The 13,069-nt window shown below is 38.6% G+C and overlaps 3 protein-coding genes across 3 annotated transcripts in view; 2 read left to right on the forward strand and 1 right to left on the reverse strand.

Moving 5' to 3' along the window:
• Nucleotides 1-13,069, forward strand: part of Octalpha2R (alpha2-adrenergic-like octopamine receptor) — a 403,149-nt gene that overhangs the window by 369,338 nt on the left and 20,742 nt on the right. The gene's annotated exons all lie outside the window — the stretch shown is intronic.
• Rpt4 (Regulatory particle triple-A ATPase 4) overlaps nucleotides 1-13,069 on the forward strand; it is a 162,721-nt gene that overhangs the window by 97,376 nt on the left and 52,276 nt on the right. The gene's annotated exons all lie outside the window — the stretch shown is intronic.
• LOC117993583 (TGF-beta-activated kinase 1 and MAP3K7-binding protein 1-like) overlaps nucleotides 8,779-13,069 on the reverse strand; it is a 64,243-nt gene continuing 59,952 nt past the window's right edge. The window contains exon 7 of the mRNA XM_069506965.1: nucleotides 8,779-8,800. The gene's annotated coding sequence lies outside the window, so the exon portion shown is untranslated. The remainder of the gene's footprint in view (nucleotides 8,801-13,069) is intronic.

The raw sequence follows: 13,069 nt of genomic DNA on the forward strand, positions 1-13,069 counted from the left end.
ATAATATGGGTAGTGACTAAAAGAAACAAAAAATATGTACATGCACGTGTAGAAACAAATATTACTTTTTTACTTTGTTGTGGTTTTGTTACTAGCTTGTATTTTAGATACGGTACGTCTATTATTAAATTACAATCTTAAACGCTCCGCTTGTGAACATAACCACCCGCTATCTCACATTAGATTGCGTTAATTTGGCTCACCTTTGTAACACGCTTTGATATGCGAACGAAATAAAACAGTAATTCCATTGCAAAAATATGTTACTGTGGTAAAATGAAACTCAGTTTTATTGGTACCTTCAAGACAAGAGTGAATCGGCATCTTCTAAGCAAGCGCGCTCCATCTTAGGCTGCATCATCACTTGCCACCAGGTCTGAACCCTCTGATTGCTGCCAAGCGCTAGTCTAAAATTCAGCCAAGTGCGAGTCAGGCTCGAGCAATGAGGGTTCCGTACTACAGTCGTATTTTTTCGACATTTTGCAGGATAATTCAAAAACTATGATACATAAAAATAAATAAAAATCTGTTTTAGAATGCACAGGTGAAGACCTTTCATATGATACCCCACTCGAATAGTTATCTTACTTAGAAAATTGAAAATACTAATTATTAGTTCATGACCACATTTTAATTTTTTTTGTGTGATCTAACCCTAAATTCACGGTTTTCAGATTTTTCCCCAAATGTCAGCTATAAGATCTACCCTACCTGCCAAATTTCATGATTCTAGGTCAACGGGAAGTACCCTGTAGGTTTCTTGACAGACAGACAGACAGACAGACAGACAACAAAGTGATCCTATAAGGGTTCCGTTTTTCCTTTTGAGGTACGGAACCCTAAAAATTAAAAAAAACCAGCCAAGTGCAAGTCTGACTCGAGCACAGTCCGTACTAGTCGTATTTTTTCGTCATTTCGTCATTCTAAAACAGATTTTTTATTTATTTTCATGCATACATTCCATGCATGAAAATAAATAAAAATCTATTTTAGAATGTACCTACAGGTAAAGCCCGTTCATAATATTACACCCCACTTGGTATATTCATCGTCAATTCATCGTCAGTCCACTACTGAGTACGGGTTTCTTCTCAGAATGAGAGTGGTTATAAGGCCATTAGTCTAGTACGCCGACTTAGTGCAGATTGACAGACTTGACATATTATCTTTGTGAGCTCTAAGGCATGCAGGTTTCCTGACGATGTTTTCTTAAAACTCACTGGTGTTTGTGCACTCATCCGTATTCAGTTCGCATTTGTGTTTTATGTAAACAAAAAACCGATCGCCTTATTTTTGCTTACCTAAAAAACACGAATACGGATGAGTGCACAAATGCCCTAACTCTGAAAAGTTAGGGATAGAAACCCAGGCCTTAGGAAGCCTAGACTTAACCACTGGGCTATCACCTCTTTCACTGTAAAGACTTAGGAAAGAAAAAACTAGACTAACAAACTAGCAGATACTATAAAATCTGAACCGTTTTTTTCTAAAGGCGAATAAAAATAATGAGGCAATATTAAAATAATGACACATCGTTAGGGGATGTAACGGCGCATGTCGATGGTTAAACCCAATAATGGGGCTGTTAGTCTTGTCTGCATAACTAACTGACTTGCCCCAGATTTCAATGTCGTGTGATTTAAAAAGAAGTAGCACTAGTTCGCTCCCTGGCATTTTTAAAGTTCCGTACCTCAAGGAGAAACGGAACCCTTATAGGATCACTTTGTTGTCTATCTGTCTGTCGGTGTGTCAAGAAACCTACAAGGTGCTTCCCGTTGACCTAGACTCATGAAATTTGGCCGCTAGGTAGGTCTTATAGCAGACATAAGGGGAAAAATCTGAAAACCGTGAATTTGTGGTTACACCACACAAAAAATTAAATTGTGGTCATGAACTAATAATTAGTGTTTTCAATTTTCGAAGTAAGAATATGAAAGGTCTTCACCTGTGTATTCTTAAACAGATTTTCATTTATTTTTACGCATCATAGTTTTTGAATTATCGTGCAAAAAGTCAAAAAAATATGACTGTAGTACGGAACTCTCGGTGTGCGAGTCTAACTCGCACTTGGCCGGTTTTTATGAACCACGAAGGTGTGGAATCTTCTCTTCCGGCGCCCGTGTTTCCTGCCACGTATAATCTATAGTCCGCGACAGGTCAAGATGGCAAGGATGATGAGGAAACCCCCGCGCTAACCCAGTGCGGGCGAGTGCGGGTGACTCGCGTACTATAAATGCATTCAAGGTAAGAGTCAATAGGCTGGGCAATTCAACCTTATCACAGCGTCTTCGCCGGCGAAGACGAGGTCCCCGATTTCTAACGTCACCCGGACGTGGACTCACGCCACGGCCTCGGGGGCGTACGGACTAACCAACAAAACCGACAACTCCACCCATCCCAACGTCATCCTAAGCCGTGGGCCGAGCCTCGCAGGAGGCGCCCTTAGGAGGACGTAGCCCCTCGACCTCTCAAATTATTTCTTCGAGCCTAGCGCTCACCCCCAGGCGGAGCTTCGCGCTCGCCAACCCCCCCGGTGACGCTGTAGCGGCCAGTAGGGCCTACGCAGCATAGTCAATCCGAAACAACACACAGTAAATAGGCATCTCCTAGGCAACCGCGCTCCAACCTAGACCTCATCATCGCCTAAGCCTATTTTGGCGAAAAGAAGAGGCGATAGGTAATTTAATTTTAATTTAAAACAACTTTATTGTTACTAAAATTACAGAGAGTAAGAATACAGGATACACTTAAAAAACAAAGGGCGACCTTATCACTAAAGTGATCTCTTCCAGGCAACCCATACTTAAGAACTTATAGAACTGTAAGACGGGGAGTCGCAATGTAGTTATAAATATATATATATATATATATATATATATATATATATATATATATAGGCATACATAAACATACACTCTAATAGGTACATACTATACAATATAATGTTATATAGTATAATATAATATATACATATATATAAATAATATATAAAATCAATGTAATGTAATTAAACAATAATACATAGCTAACTGTACATATTCTTATCGCAGAAAATCTACAGTGACAGATAGTGTTTCTTAACACGGTTTTTAAAGATCGCCAGCGATTTGGAGCGTCTTATTTCGACCGTAGGTAAGTATACATTTGTGGCTAATTCCTTTTTTTATTGTGTTTCTTTCTTTTCTTAATTCTTCCTTAATTGTGTACTAGAGAATCGGCAACATTCTCTAGTCTCTGTCTAAACTAAATTTAGAGTGTCTGCATCCCTTTCTTTTTACTAATGCTAAAAAAGGAACGGAACATGACTTTCACATTTAAAGACTCTAAATTTTAGTGCACAATACAAATTTAAACAGTAGGTTCGCGAGTGCGTGCTTAAATCACGGGTTTTACAATCTAAAAATTAAATTTAGAAATGTCAAACTGCTTCTGTCCTTTTCATATTACAATCGTAAGAAGAGGGCGCGAATACTCTAAAATTAGGTTGTGCTTAGAATCGGTGCCAATTGAAGTACTTTCCTTGTGAACGACTCAAGTTTTCCTTTTCACAGTAGGTCCTATTTTCCTCGAATGTCCAACCCAGAGTTTCAATGACTTGAAGTAGGTAGGTACACATAAACATTTTATCAGTGAAAAAAAAAACCTTTTAATATCAATTCAGAAACGTCAACAAAAGCGGCATTTTAGCATAATAAAGCCGGCGTCCGTTCGGAGACACTAAAAAAGGTACAAAGTAATTCACACTCGACTAAAACGCTATGGAAATTCTCGCCTAATATCCCCATCCCTTTTTGTTGGAGTCCGTGTAAAATGGGTTAAACGTTCCTAGTACACAGCTATGGTGAAGCATGGAAGTGTCATAGAAATCAAAAATTCAATGATGTTATCAAATTCAGATCGAGAAAATTCTTTTTTACTAGCTCATGCTCGCGACTTCGCCCGCGTGGACTACACAAATTTTAAACCCCTATTTCATCCCCTTAGGGGGTTGAATTTTCAAAAATCCTTGGATGCCTACGTCATAATAGCTACTGGACAGATCAGGCTGAAATTTGGCATGCAGATAGCTGCATGCCAAATTTCATCCCGATCTGTCCAGTAGTTTGAGCTGTGCGTTGATAGATCGGTCAGGCAGTTAGTCAGTCAGTCACCTTTCCTTTTATATATTTAGATTTTATTCACTAGCTGATACCCGCGACTTCGTCCGCGTGGAATTAGGTTTTTTAAAAATCCCGTGGGAACTCTTAGATTTTCCGGGATAAAAAGTAGCCTATGTCCCTTTCCAGGTCCTAAACTATACCCACGACTTTACCTAAAAAGGGGTGATTGTGAAATTAAAAGAAAACTTTTCGTTTCAAACAAAATGCTTATCCAGTAACTCTATAACGTGGAAATGAAACCGTTTTGAGAGGGTAGGGTCCGAAAAAACGTGAGAATGAATACGAATGCGAGGTTATTTGTTACGCGCCAAGATTCCGCGCACTGGCCTCTGACCTCACGACTTTCACAGTGCGACCTACAGATTTCCGAAACAAAAATAACATCTATAGATATAGAGAAAACGACGAACTGAGTTTGTCGTGAGGTCTTCTCAGACCTGAACGCCTAACATGCGCACCGCGAGAAAATTTTGTCTACGCATTTACTCGTCTTATTTGTATGAAAAAACACTAGATAATGCGTAGACAAAATTTTCTCGCGGTGCGCATGTTAGACCAACTGGGCGCGTTTGGAACCCTCGTAGCTTTAGTATTAAATTCGCGTAATAATTATCAACATCATATCAGCTTACAAATCCAACAACAGACCATCAAAAAGAGTATAATTTATTACCTTTTTTGAATAAATTATTTGAATTTTGAATTTTTGAATTTTGAAAAGTTGTCAGGTAAAAAAAAAACTAAAAACCCGATGTATGGCAGGCGGGGGCATTATTTAGCCAACTACCTACCTTTAGGAGTATTAGCTTGCCGTACTGTCGCGTACTATATACAGGGTGTAACCAGAACGCTAGCAAAAACTCTTAAACACAATCCAATACCAATAAACATTTGCGTCATTTTGTAGTTTTAGTGATTTAGTATTTTTCAACCCCATATAACGCGCAAAACTCGGGTCAACTGCCCACCTTCGTATGACGTAGCAATGACTCCGAGTGACCTACTTACGCAAAAATCGTTGACATCTAGCGTCAGTCAGTTCTTTTATTTGCAACTAGCTACCCCGGCGAACTTCGTATCGCCTAACAGTCGATTCTTTTTCAGGATTTTTTTTTAATTTTTCTCTCCGTAAGAACCATCCCCGTACTTCAAGGAATATTATAAAAAAAATAATTAGCGAAATCGGTTCAGCTGTTCTCGAGATTTGCGATCAGCAACACATTCAGCGATTCATTTTTATATATAGAGATATATCGTGAATTTTTTCAAAATATTATAGGCTTTTTTTTCGCGATTTTTTGTGGTATCATATCAGTAATTTTACCTTTTTTTTTTATTCAGATACAAGTTAGCCCTTGACTGCAATCTCACCTGATGGTAAGTGATGATGCAGTCTAAGATGATAGCGGGCTAACCTGGAAGGGGTATGGCATTTTTTATTAAACCCATACCCCTTTGGTTTCTACACGGCATCGTACCGGAACGCTAAATCGCTTGGCGGCACGGCTTTGCCGGTAGGGTGGTAACTAGCCACGGCCGAAGCCTCCCACCAGACCAGACCAGAAATTTAGAAATTATAAGATTCCAACCCCCTGCCAGGAATCGAACCCGGGACCTCCCACTAATAAGACCACAGCGCTCACCACTGCGCCAGGGAGGTCGTCAAACCTGTCTTCGTTTTGCCAGCGTTCTGGTTACATCCTGTATATTCATGAATAACTGAAAGGAATTAAACCAACCGTGCCCTACGTTTTCATTCACGTACCGAAGTGAAACTTCCAATACCTGAGACATCTCTTAGGTGCTCTTAGAAACAGGTTCTACAATTACATTTACATAATAAAACCTCTCAAGGGAGCTCCGACGTTCAATAAGATGCAATAATAGTGAATAGAGAAATAGTTTTTTTAGTTTGACTACTTTGTCTGCATTTACATTTTTCAGATAGATTTTATTATATTAAGGCACAAAGCACATCTGGCAGAGGAGTTGAATTGCAGGGTCTTTTAAGAGTTTCGTATTGAAATGTTAAAAAGAAACCCGAGCGGTAACCTACACACTACATCCGATCCGAAATCCGAATCTTTGAAAATACGTTCCGAAGTAATCATAGAACAAGTTTTATGGTAGTTAACGTCTAGATCCGACTTCCGTCATCCGTGAGTGTCAAATTCGGAAGAAATATTCGGACTAAATGTCCGTAGTACTGTTTGTACGAATGCTTTCGCATTATTGAAATCGGATTCAAATCGGACATCTTCTATATATATAAAAATGAATCGCTGAATGTGTTGCTGATCGCAAATCTCGAGAACAGCTGAACCGATTTCGCCCTCAATGGATTTCGCTAATTCTTTTTTTATAATATTCCTTGAAGTACGAGGATGGTTCTTACGGAAAGAAAAAAATAAAAACTTGAAAAAGAATCGACTGTTAGGCGGCACGAAGTTCGCCGGGGGCAGCTAGTATCCAATAATATACAACGTTCGTTTTGATTCTTTTCTTTTTGTAATCATTAAACATAATTAGCATACAATTCTAAAGAGTGAAACAAAAGTCGCGGATGCGTCCGAGTCGTAATATCTCGCAAGACGACTGTGGACGCCTATCAATAGCGGTTCTTAGCCATAGCTTACGGACGCGTCCCATAGTTTGTTTCACGCTTTAACCTTGTGTTTTGTTTATTTATTTATTTTATATAGTTGTAATACCTAGCTGTAAATTATTAACTATTCATATCTTATGTTTGGGAAGGCACTGGCCCCTAAGACACGGGATTTCCTAGTTTAGGGGTCAGGATTCCAGAGAGTTGATTACTGTACTGAGTTGTTTGAATAAATAAATATTATATTATTATAACTTCTTAAAGCTCAAATTACTGAGCACGGGTCTCCTCTCAAAAAAAAGAAGGTCTTAGACCATAGTCTGCAGCCGGACGTCCGTCCGTCTGTCAGCGAGCTGTATCTCTTGAACCATAATAGTTGGAGTTGAAATTTTCACAGAATGTGTATTTCTTTTGCCGCTATAACAAAAAATAATAAAAATTCCAAAATGGCGGCTATGAAAATTTAAAATAATAAAAACTGTTATTTCTTGGACAATGGTACAGAACCCTTCTAGTGCGAGTCTGACTCGCACTTGACCGATTTTTAGTCTGTGTAATTTCTACAGATTGGAGTAGATAGCTCTACATTCTGGCAGATATCCGAAAGACATTAAAAGCACCCAGTCCCCACTCGTCCGCTATCGACGCCTGACAAAGTGTGTAGGACCTTTTTACAACCTAATTCCTATACCCTTTACCGTCACTAACAGATTTCCACCGTTTACATAATAAAAGTGTTCAGCGCTTATGCTCTTTAGGTATTAGGTATACAAACGGAAATTTGGTTATTTAAATACATACCTACGTTGTTATATAGGGCATAGGGAGCCGCTGGATGGCGGCGGCGCAAGACCGTGGCGTGTGAAAGTCCCTACACGAGACCTATGTCCAGCTGTGGACATCTATCCGTTGATGATAATGATGATGTGAATTTTGCCAATCCGCACTTGGCCAACGTGGTGGTCCTCTTATTCTGAGAGAAAGAGCCAGAGGCGGTGTGCCAGTTATGGCTTAGTGAATTCTGTGGTTAATCATCATCATGATCAACCCATCACCGGCTCACTACAGAGCACGGGTTTCTCAGAGTGAGAAAGGCTTTGGCCATAATCTACCACGCTGGCCATGTGCGGATTGGTAGACTTCACACACCTTTGAGAACATTATGGAAAACTCTCAGGGATGCAGGTTTCCTCATGATGTTTTCCTTCACCGTTAAAGCAAGTGATATTTACCTAATTGATTAAAGCGCACATAACTCCGAAAAGTTAGAGGTGTGTGCCCGGGAATCGAACCCCCGACCTCCGATTAGAAGGCAGACGTCATAGGCACTAGGCTATCACAGCTTTTTATTTTTCTGTGGTTAATACAGTGTATATAATAAATCTCTAAAATTAATGTCACATGCATTACCCCGCTCTCACATAATCTCCGCGGCTCACGGCGAAAAAGAAAATTCGAGTAGTACCTCATATTTTCATGAAAGGTACGGCGGTATGCGGGAATACGCAAACAAACATATTCGCGAAACAAATTGCTGTAGACGTGCTAGTGGGTTAGGGATGTACCCATTACCCTCTCTTTAATGTCGATAAATGATGATCTTTTTATTTTAATGGTTCCGTACCTCAAAAGGAAAAACGGAACCCTTATAGGATCACTTTGTTATCTGTCTGTCTGTCTGTCGGTATGTCAAGAAACCTACAGGGTACTTCCCGTTGACCTAGAATCATGAAATTTGGCAGATAGGTGGGTCTTATAGCTGGCTTTAGGGGAAAAATCTGAAAACCGTGAATTTGTGGTCACGTCACACAAAAAAACAATTGTGGTCATGAACTAATAATTAGTATTTTCAATTATCAAAGTAAGATAACTATATCAAGTGGGGTATCATATGAAAGGGCTTCTCCTGTTGATTCTAAAACAGATTTTTATTTATTTTTATGAATCACAGTTTGTGAATTATCGTGCAAAATGTCGAAAAAATACGACTGTACTACGGAACCCTCGGTGCGCGAGCCTGACTCGCACTTGGCCGGTTTTTTTTAATCGACAACATTCAACAGAATAAGCAGCTCTGCTGGGAAACTGAAATTAAATTAAGACTGAATTTTAAGAATTGGGTATTTTCCTACTTTTGAATTTGAAAAATTATTACTTTATTATAAACTAGGATAAAAATAATGACGTACGCTGTAAAAAATATTAAAATCCAACAAAGATTTACAAAGTTACAGGCATTTTAATTTTGGAGTGGGAGGGTCTTCTATCCATTTCTCGCAAAACGAAAATTTGTATGAAGCCGCACGAAGCTATGGCATTAGTAAGTAGTATGCTTTTGTTCTGCTTCTTTTAAATGACTGGTTTATAATTATTCTGTAATCACTGTATATTTTATTTTGTTTTTAACTACGACATGGAAATCCTTATTTTATTTTATCTGATTGAGTAATGTTTAAATTTATGATTTCGTAAATGTAATGAACTAGAAAAAAAAATTTGATGTAATTGTAATATTCTTTAACCATTTGCACACCAGGATCTGGTAGAATGTGTCAGGCAACTCAACTGATGTAACACCTACATGTACCCACATTCCAGCGAATAAACGTTTATTTATTTATTTATTATAAGGTATGACGTCAAAATGCTATATCGCTATCTCTGTCTAATCAGAAATATTTAAATGCTTATAATTTAATTAGTTTTTCCAGTTTACGTCATCATTTTTATCCTAGTTTATAATAAAGTAATAATAAAATTGGAGTCAAATACCCAATTGTCACACATTTACTCAGTTATTGAGTAGGTTAGGTTGATAAGTAACATGATTCCGTGGCACCCGGCTTAGGGTCCTGGCTGAAAATCAGCGCTGTCTTCAAGACATACAGCAAAATGCTGAGCTGGAAACTTTTTAGGGTTCCGTACCTTAAAAGGAAATAAGGAACCATAATATACACTAATCATTTAAACTGGGGTAGGGGGGGGAGACAGCTGCCGAACGTCTCCCGACCCCAGCCACCCTCGCAGCGGGCTCTACGGGCGGCGGCGCGCGAACTGACCCTCTTGTAAAAGGACCCCGGATGGGTTCGAAACTAGTCGGGCCAACGTCGACTAGTACGTGAGTACAGCCGGGATAGATATTATTTATAATACACTAATCACTTTGCTGTTTGAAATCTGTATGGGATTACATAAACTCTCCGTGTATAGAGTAAATAGTACATCTATCACAAATTCATAGTCACACGCCCATCCCTAGCGAGTAGCGAGTAGCGAGTAGCGCTAGTAAAAAGGTTAAAACTACGTCAAGTGATGTATGGCAACGATTTTTAACCGTCGACTCCTCTTTTACTTAGCATACAAATTGTATGTCGCGAATATAACCAAGATTGCTCTTTGCATTAGGATTTAGGAGTACAGGGCTTTCTTCCCCTTCCGGGTTTGCGCAATCCTATTATTATTCTCTAAGGTATGTCATCATCATCATCATCATCATCAACCGATAGACGTCCACGGCTGGACGAAGGTCTCTTGTAGGGACTTCTGATGTCGTCCGTCCACCTAGTGAGGGGTCTTCGCTGCGTCTTCCGGTGCGAGGTCGCACATTCCAGCACCCCATTGGGACCCCAACGTCTATCGGTTGTACGAACTATGTGCCCTGACCATTGCCACTTTAGTTTCGCAGCCCGTTGAGCTATGTCGGTTACTCTGTCTGTCTGTCTGCTAGCCTTTCACAGCCCACCCGTTCAAACGATTTTGACGAAATTTGGTACAGAGATAGCTTGCATCCCGAGGAAGGACATAGACTTTTTAACCCGGAAAATCAAACAGTTACCACGGAATTTTTAAAAAGCTAAATCCACGCGGACGAAGTCGCGGGCATCATCTAGTAAATATTAAGTGCGTAAAAGGATTCCGCTTTCGACCATTAAACTGTAAATAACAGTAATGGATTTCATCGTTACTTGCCAAGTTTTAATGTTTTTAATAACTTATAAATTGTATTAATTAAAAGGATTCAAAATTATTTTTGGTAATTTGCATCTGGCAGGGCTAGCGGTGTGATAGCCTAGTGGTTAGGACGTCCGCCTTCTGATCGGAGGTCAGGGGTTCGATCCCGGGCATGCACCCCTAACTTTTCGGAGTTATGTGCGTTTTAATTAATTAAATATCACTTGCTTTAACATCGTGAGGAAACCTGCATGCCTGAGAATTCTCCATAATGTTCTCAAAGGTGTGTGAAGTCTACCAATCTGCACACGGCCAGCGTGGTAGACTATGGCCAAAACCCTTCTCACTCTGAGAGGAGACCCGTGCTCTGTAGTGAGTGAGCCGGCAATGGGTTGATCATGATGATGATGATGATGATGATGATGAATTGATATCAAAACATGAAAATGAAATTAAAAGTTTATGCAGATATTATCATCCCTGCTGAATATAATGTTTTATGAAAAAAAAAATAAGTATGAACATTTTGAACGATAAAATATTTCGTTTAACATTTTCGTAAGTAGATTGCGAAAATTTCCTTTCAATTATTTTGAAGTGTCAGTTATGAGTGCTAAGTATTAAATTAAAAGTCATAAAAATATCTGAGCTTTTCTAAATTAATATTAAATTTTCATATTTAAGTACAATAATAATTTTAGAACTTTTGGCAGGAGGACCTCTTAAAACTCGAAATATGCTGGACCAAATAGATAAAAGTCCGCGACTTCGTCCGCGTGGATTTAGGTTTTTTTTTTAATAAAAATGGCGAGCAAACGAGCAGGCGGGTCACCAGCGCCGCCCATGAACATTTGCAGTACCAGAGGAACCACCAATGCGTTGCCGGCCTTTCAGGAAATTGTTGGTCCGCCCCTTGAATAACCCCATGTTGTAATCATGAGAACACCGCCGAGGGGTTTGTAAATTGTGTAGTCCATACGGACCAAGTCGCGAGCATAAGCTAGTTTCAAATATATAAATATAGAGCCTCAATAGCTCAACCGGTGAAGGAGTGGACTGAAAACCGAAAGGTCGACGGTTCAAACCCCGCCCGTTGCACTATTGTCGTACCTACTCCTAGCACAAGCCTGACGCTTAGTTGGAGAGGAAAGGGGAATATTAGTCATTTAACATGGCTAATATTCTTTATAAAAGAGAAAATAGAATTTAACAGTAATAGTTTATTTCTTACACCTACCGATTCAAATGAAGTTGTAAAAATCATAAAATCTCTACGGCAAAGTTACGCCGTAGGAACTGATGGCATCAGAACAGATATCGTTAAAGAAGTTGTTAAAAAAATTAGTGTCCCCTTAAGTTATCTAATTAATAAGTCATTTGAACTGGGAAGTTTTCCAAATAAGTTAAAAGAAACTGTAGTTAATCCAATATTTAAAAAGGGGGAAAAGTCTGAAATGAATAATTATAGACCAATAGCTTTAATTACTATATTTTCAAAAGTTTTCGAAAAAGCTATGTATTCAAGATTAATTAACTTCATTGTAAATTCAAAAGTTCTAAAAAAAGAGCAATTTGGATTTCAAAAAAATAGCTCCACAACTAAGGCATGTTTCAATCTAACCAAATTAATCACTGAAAGTATAAATGATAAAATACCAATAGTTACTATATTTCTAGACATGAGTAAGGCATTCGATTTTGTTAATCACGACATACTGCTTTCTAAATTAGATAAGTATGGAATACGAGGAATCGCCAATGCTTGGTTTCAAAGCTATCTTAGGAACCGAATGCAGTGTACAAAAATTACTAAAATAATAAACGGCGAAAAGTTAATCGCTCAATCTTCTTTTATTGCCAACTGTTCTGGAGTTCCACAAGGAAGTATCTTAGGACCTATTTTATTTTTACTTTACATAAATGACCTGCCAAACGTTACCCAGCATCATTGTTTATTATTTGCCGATGACACTACCTTAATTATTAAATGCAAAGATGAAAAATTGTTTGAATCAGATATAAATCAGACGTTTACCGAAGTAGTTCACTGGCTCGAAAATAATAATCTACAGATTAATATTGAAAAAACTAAATTTGTTGCGTTCAGAACTACAAAAGCTAGGGAAATACCTATAATGATTCAATATAATAATTCAATCATTGAAGAAGTCAACACAATTAAATTCTTAGGCATTACATTAGACCGTCACTGCACCTGGAAAACAACACATTAATGACCTATGCAATAGAGTAGAAAAGTTTGTGTATGCACTAAAAAGACTTAGGCAAGTGTCAAGTAAAGAAGCGGTGCTATGCGCGTATTATGGATATGTGTCGTCTGTACTCAGTTACG

Source organism: Maniola hyperantus, chromosome 24 (assembly GCF_902806685.2).
Source record: "Maniola hyperantus chromosome 24, iAphHyp1.2, whole genome shotgun sequence".
In the NCBI taxonomy this organism is placed as follows: Eukaryota; Metazoa; Arthropoda; class Insecta; order Lepidoptera; family Nymphalidae; genus Maniola; species Maniola hyperantus.